The sequence below is a fragment of the Terrapene carolina genome, unplaced genomic scaffold, assembly GCF_002925995.2.
Source record: "Terrapene carolina triunguis isolate 2854851 unplaced genomic scaffold, T_m_triunguis-2.0 Scaffold104, whole genome shotgun sequence".
In the NCBI taxonomy this organism is placed as follows: Eukaryota; Metazoa; Chordata; order Testudines; family Emydidae; genus Terrapene; species Terrapene triunguis.
Genome location: NW_020664455.1, coordinates 715,771 through 723,421, shown reverse-complemented (window position 1 = coordinate 723,421; position 7,651 = coordinate 715,771).

The window sequence follows — 7,651 nt, the reverse complement described above, 5'->3', positions numbered from 1 at the left end:
CACCCATAAATCTTGATAATAAAGGAAGTGCTATGTCATATGTTTGCTTTGGAACAGCTGTAAATGAATGTTGAAGTTCTGTGCAAGAAAGTTCTATGCAAAAAGCTTTCCTGTTCACCTAAGTGATACTGAACGTGGGCAGTGATGCTTCTGGAGGCGTTCCAATAGCAAAAGTCCTATAATTCCAGTCGTTTCACAGCATCGTGGGTGAATTTGTAGAATGATGGAAGGAGACTCAAACACCTTCCGCTAGTGTGAGCTCTCTCAGAAACAGCTGATCAGAATGTTGACCTGTCTCACCCATTGTGTAGAGACCTAGAAATTTGCTAGCAGAGCAGGTAATTGAATCATACTGTTTAACAGCCATGGGCTTTGCATGTTGGCCTATAGTATGTTGATACTCATTTAGAACAGTCTGTTTTTCTAAGCAGCCAATCAAAGACCCTAAGTGTTTTTCTAGGATGCACATGAAAAACAACAGACTGACTTGAACTTTTTAAGATGTCTTTTTCTGAAGACTTAGCAGTAGGAAATAGAGCTATAATGGTAAATTACAGCAACAAGTGATATTTAAAAGCCTCTGAAGCTGGATGGTGGATGAAGGAAGTTTGTTCTTTTTTTCCCTATCGAATCTTTCTTTATTACAGTACTTTTAAGCAGCAAAAGACTACAATTCCCACAATTTATAATTTTAACTATAACTGACTCATCCTGTAATATCATGTTGTAATGCACCCAACCAGAATATAAAGTTCTGGGAATTGTAGTCTTTAATATTAATTATCTGTGTCGCCGCATTATAATACAGACAGTACAAATCCCAGAAGTCCCCATTTTTCCGGTAATGCCAAAACAAAAGTGAAATTTGTGACTGTCAGAATTATTGTCTTTATAGTAATCTTTCTCAACAGCTGATTTCCCTTGTATTTTTTTTGTGTGTGTGTGTGTGTGTGTGTGAAAAGTGACTCCTCTTCTATTTAGTATATATACATTAGGTTTATGTAAGAATCACTAAACTTTAGCCATTCTTGTTTATGGGCATTTTTGTTCAGTGGGCAGTTTGATTTTTAAACCTTCATATCTAATTTACGTTTATAAGGCTGGAAATCAACCTGGTTACAGTCGTTCTGATTTAAAACAAAAAAATGCACGGTCAAAATACTAATGAATTGCAGTACTTAGTTGTATACTAACTAGCGGCCTACTCCTGTTTCTGTTATGTTAATGTCAAAACTCCCATTGACATCTGCGATTCAGGATCAGGTCCTAAAATGTTCACAATGGTCACAGTTTAAGAAGTCCATGTTTACCAAGTTCCTATATTGTGGTGAAGTGCTAACACAGTATTATGCACTCAGAATAGGAAATAATTTCCAGTTTTCAGATACCCGAATTAATTGTTCGTAAGTGGGAAATTTTTTATTACTGTCTTTGTATTCATCTTTTGCTATTGATAATCCTTGACTTTCTACTGCTAATCAGTAACTTCCTTGCTCTTCTTTGTTCAACATAGACTGCAAGCACCTTTGGGCACCTGTCTTGTAAAGCATCATGCACGCTTATGGCACTGTAGAAATAATAATGTATAGACACAAATACTTCATAAATAAATGCAGTTTTAATACTGTTCTTAGAGGTCTTTGTTCCAAATGAAGATCCTGGCAGTAGTGTGTAGGGAAGATACATTTTAGCAGAATTCATGAATGCTAGAAACTCTTCCTAATGTGCGTGTGCCAGCTATGCTGTGGCAATATTGCTGTTAATTTCCTTACTGTAAGAACAGCTGTTCCAGGAAATGATCTCTTTGCTTGATATGGAAAGTCCTGGAAAATTCAATACAGAGTTACTGTAGTGGTTGCAGCAGTTCTTAATATGATCAGTGATGGAAACTAACTCTTTAATCTGCAGAGTAACTTCTTCTTTAGAATAACTGGGGCAGGACAAACTTAATATTTTCTGCAGTTTCTTATACCCAGTGAGAGATTTCCTGAGTGCACTTCAGAATTTGACATTGTGTTTGATAATTTATAGAGCACAGTTTATATTTAACTGTAAACACACTAATCCACGAAAAAAGTATATTTTTAGAATCTTTTATTGTCAGTACTTGTTATGACCTAACTACTGAAGGAAATATTCATATATATGTTAAGACATTTACTTAAAAAAGAAAAGGGGGAAAAACTGGGGTTAATTGCCATCAACCCATCTTTGCTGTATTCAAATTTATAATGGTTTATTTATTTGTGATTATCAACATTTGAAACATCATTTGGAGCATTAATGCACAACCATTTTAGTCATGCAGGAACCAAAATTTTTCTACAATGTTTTTGCACCAGCTTAGAGGCTGGCATGATGCTGTTTACCCTCAGCAGACAGAGATGGAAAATATTTTTAAGTGATGCCATGCCACCTACATTGCCCTAACTTGTTTTCCTTTTCCCACATGGGTGAAACACCCTGATTGCCCAAGCTTTGTAAACAACTTCAAATAGTCCATCTGGCTGAGACCAAAGGGTCATTTGAGTCTTGCTGACTGTTACTGACATTGTTAACCAAAGGAAAGGAACCTGGCTTTGTGGTTTTGAGCCTTATATGACATCAAGTTAAAAATATGTCGCTGTTAAAAAATATTTTCCATCTCCATCTGCTGGAGATAAATGGCATTGTGATGTTCAGTAGGTTGCTTCCTGATGTGATATCCTAGGCTGTTATGATACCACCTAATGGCAACAACATATTAATTTATTTATAGGCATTTATGGGGCACAAAGATTTCTTTTGGTTGGGAGTGGATAGGCAGGTGGGCAGAACATAGGATGTATTTGATTAGATTCCCCATTGCTTCTAGATGATCAGGTGGCAGCAGTGAAAGTCTGCTCTTTTCCATATGCATCTGGCTGCACCCTTTCTCTTGGATGTGGACTTTGCCACTTGGATTAATGCTTTTGTCACCTCTAGATTGGACTTCTGACTTGTGCTTCACATACAGCTAAACCATAAATCCATTTGGAAGCTGCAGTTAGCTCGGAGACAGCAACATGTTGCAAAAGAGTATCCCACCATGAACACGAGGCTGGTGTCCTATGAACTGCACTGGTTGCCTGTTGGCTTCCACATAAGATCTTGCATGTTGCCTTTGACCTATGAATCACTAAATGCCTTGGGACCCCAGTCTCTCTAAGGCTATGCCTCTTTCTCGTAGTTGAAATCAACATAAGTGTTGGGGAAGGCCTTTTAGTGTAGAAGAAAAGACGCCTCCCCCTGCAGGTTTTGGTTTTTTGTTTTTTTGTTTCCCTGAGGCTTGCTCAACTTTGAAATTTTACTCTTCCCCATAGTTTGACTTTTTTGACTTCACGGTGTACTGCAAGCCCACCTTTTTGAGGAGATATTTGGAGAGAGCAGAGGGTGATGGGGGTGGGATTTTCTTTGGAAATTTGTGGGAGAGGAGGTTTTGATATGGCTTGTGTCATGTTTCACTGTCTGGTGACTGTATGCAGAATCATAGATTTTTAAGGCCAGAAGGAATCATTATGATTATTTAGCCTGAACTGTAGGGGGTAGGGAGGTATATGCCATTGTGTTGTCTCTTAATGATAGTGTAATATATCTTTAACTGATGCTAAGGTTGCTTACAGCCCAGCATAGGATTTCTTTCGTGTGTATGATTTTTAAATGTAAATAAATAAAATATTCTTCTCCTTGAAGTGTTTCACAGTCCACTGGCTTGAAATGCTTCTCATTTAGTGTATACTATAAATATTTATTCTATAATATAGATTATGAGAATGAACTTAGATGTAGGGGATATATGTAATGGTAGGGGATTTCTAGCTTTTTTGCCACCAGATAGTCCTCAGATATTCAGCTTTTGATTATCAGTATGTGACCCTTTGCTTTGTAATAGCTTCAATATTTATTTACAGTATTCAAAATTTAAAAATTTGGGCACCCTGTGTGCGCTACAGAAGCAGGAATCATTCTCCATAAAAATATCATCAGTTTCACAAGCAACATCAGCATGACACGAGATCCTTGCAATATGGATGAGTTATAAATGGAAGTTAAAAGCAAGTATATTCCTACTCTAGAACTAATCCAATAGGTTTAGATTCCTTAATATTGAACAAATAAGAGTACTGCCAATTCAGAACACGCTAACTTTCCTGATGGAAGAGATGTGACTTGCATTGCATCAGATCATGTCTTATTTTGCCCCGGTCTGCACCTCTTAGACCTGAAAGCAGTAGTTGTTGTTGCAAGAGGGAAAAAAGTTCACACATCTACTAAGGTTCTCTAGATGTAGTTACTGCTATGTTTTCATTAAGGCTCTGTTGAAAGTAAAGTTTAGACTATGTTGTACAGAACTGGTGCAGTGCATGTGTGGATACGCCATCAATTTCTGCATAACGTAGGCCTTCATGTAAACGAAACACATAAGGGTAACATTTTCAAAAATGCCTATGTGACTTAGAAGCCCATGTCCCACTGAAATAGAATTAGGCGCCTAAATCACAAAAGAGCCATTGAAAATTTCACCTTTTGTTTGTACACCTTGGTATTAATTCCAGCAGCAGGGGTTCTTAATAAGATGATGTTCATGGACCTAGCAGGTTCCTGGGACCTGTTTCCACAGCTCAGGGATTAGAGCATTGGTTTAGTAAACCGAGGATTGCACATTCAAATCTCACTGGTGCTTAGGTAGCAGTTTCTACCTGGCCTTTTTAATACTTAGTCCTGCTGTGAGTGCAGGGGACTGAACTAGATGACCTCTCGAGGTTCCTTCCAGTCCTACGATTCTCTTCTGAGCCCTGTGTTCTTTACTGGCCTCCAGCTACTATGTATCTCTCCAAACTTTTAAAACCCAAACTATATAGCTATATAATATGGGGTTCTCTGTCTAAACTTGTGGGTTGGGAAAGAGTTTAGAGTAGATGATTCTTAAAAGGAAAAAAGCGATTAAAAACTTGGGGCCACAGTGGTGCTATGTCAGTCTTTGCCAGCTGGGGACCTGGCCCATTATACTTGTGCAATATGCACGCACACACAAAACAAATATGAAAAGTTGGTAATTTAATTAAAAACTAACAGGAAACTGAACTAATGGGTAGAGATTAAGAATCAAATGCATAACAGCTTAGTATCAAAAAACTAAAAGAAAACAAAAAAGGATGAAATAGTCCTGCTTCTTTGCCTGTGCTTTTGTATATATTTAGTTTGTAAGCACTTCAGGGTAGAGACCTGTCTTATGTCTCTGTCTCTAGCACAGGGGTGGGCAAACTTTTTGGCCCGAGGGCCACATCTGGGTATGGAAATTGTATGTCGGGCCATGAATGCTCATGAAATTGGGGGTTGGGGTGAGGGAGTGGGTGAAGGCTCCGTCTAGGGGTGAGGGCTCTGGAGTGGGGCCAGAAATGAGGAGTTCAGGATGCCGGATGGGGCAGGGGGTTTGGGTCCTGGTGGGGGGCGCAGGCTCCGGCTGGGGGGTGGGGGCTCTGGGGTGCAGGAGGGTGCTTTGGATTAGTACCAAGGGATTCGGAGGGCGGGACAGGCATCGGGGATGGGGCAGGGGGTTGGGGCGTGGGAGGGGGTCGAGGTGCAGGCTCCGGGGGCGCTTACCTCAAGGAGCTCCCGGGAGCAGCGGCATGTCCCTCCTCCGGCTCCTACACGGAGGCGTGAGCAGGCGGCTCTGCACGCTGCCCTGTCCGCAGGCGCTGTCCCTGCACTCCCCTTGGCTGCAGTCGCCGGCCAATGGGAGCTGCGAGAGCAGCGCTTGGGGCACAGGCAGCATGCGGAGCCCCTGGCTAGCCCTCCACATAGGACCTGGAGTGGGGACATGATGCTGCTTCCGGGAGCTACGTGGCGCCACGGCATGCACAGAGCGGGGCAAGCCCCCGGTCCTCCGCTAGAGCGGGGCAAGCCCCCCGCTCCTCGGCAGGAGCTCAAGGGCCGGATTAAAACATCTGAAGGGCCGGATGCAGCTCCCGGGCCGTAGTTTGCCCATCCCTGCTTTAGCACAATCTTGTATTTATTTATTTGTCTAGCTAGGTAAACTGTTATGTCTGCCTAAGTTCATGTCTAGCGCAGCCATTATTGTGGTGTGTTTTGTACCTGAGGTTACCACCTTGCTAGCAAGCACAGAGTGGAAATACACTGCTGGTTAATGTAGCCTTTTAAGAGTTCATGGATAGATCAAAAGGAATAGTATAGTCAATAGGAGACCTCTTTTCCCTTTGTAGCATTCACTGCCTAACACAGGTATAATCTTTTGGGGAAGAGGGGGGGAAATCCCAGGATACAGTGTGGCTTGGAGCACCTGATCAAGGAAAAATTGGCTTGCTGGTTATGAGACTTTTTTTTTCTTTTTCTTCAGAGCTCTCTTGTCCTTCAGATGCAACTTGAAAGAACAAGTAGTATATTAAACACAAAAAAACGGAGGGAAATGAGGTGCAATATGGTATGATCAAAAAGCTGATAAAACTCTTAGGTAGAGCATAACCTGACTTCAGCATGCAAGCTTAGCAAAATGAAAGAAAGGGTAATTGAAGAAGAATGAGGTTTGCTTTAGGGGCAGTGGAGCCCGACCTTGGATTCCTTTGTTCTAATTGATAGAATGTAGGGAACTTTTAGTGTGTGTAGCCCCATGACCTTCTGGGAGAACTAAGTGGTTAGATTCTAGGGCAGAGTAGCCAATGTTACAAGTGTCCTGACACAGAACCAGGTCAGCTTTGTTATGGTCTGTGGCATTTTGTTATGATCAGAGTAGAGGATTTTAACCTGAGTTATTGTGTCACCGTTATCGCAGTCTGGGTGGCTCCTTTTTTGCCATGCTGTGTGCTTAGCTGTGGCATCTCTTCTAAACCTCAATTCCAGTAAATTCAGGGCTGTATTCTCCATCTCTGACCTTAGTGGCATAAAAGGTGGAAGGCAAATTTCAGTGAAACCAGTCCAAATAGAAAAGGTAATTCAGACTCTGCTTTCCACCAACGAAGTAGATTGCCTTGGTGAAAAGAGTGACTAACTATGGTTAAGATGCAGGTAGGACACCCATTATAACTCCTCAGCCATTCCTTCCTGTATAATGTACAAAACCTCAGAAAGTTGTTTCATGCTTGAGTCCAAACTTGACATTTGCAAAGTACTAAAAATAGAACCACATAGAATTGGGACTTACTCTTTGTGGCCTCATCAAGAAGTGAAGAAGTTGCAAATGGGTATTAATATCCTGCATAATGGAGGCACGTAAGGACAAGAAAAGAGATTCTGCGAGGTTTAAATGGCACACAACAACAGAAGTCACATCCTGCTTTGGAAGAAAACAAAGGCTTCATTCTCAGACATAGGCAAGGCTGTAATTTAACAGTAGGTTCCTGCATGTCTTCAGAAATCGCTGCAGACATGACAGAGCACATGTAGCACGTGGTTGGAAAGCTAGGCTAGTGGTTTTACCCCATCTCTGGCAGTTGGGCTGCTGATAGCACTTGGGGTTCTGACTTGTGTGGAATTGTATAGCAGGTGCAGGGTCTTGTACTTCTTGGCCATCCCCAAAATCTCTGTGGAGAGAGGTAGAAGCCATATGGAATGTGTGATGTACCTATTTAGTTTCTTCTACATAGTGGAAGGACATGTATCCTATCCTTTGAGAATG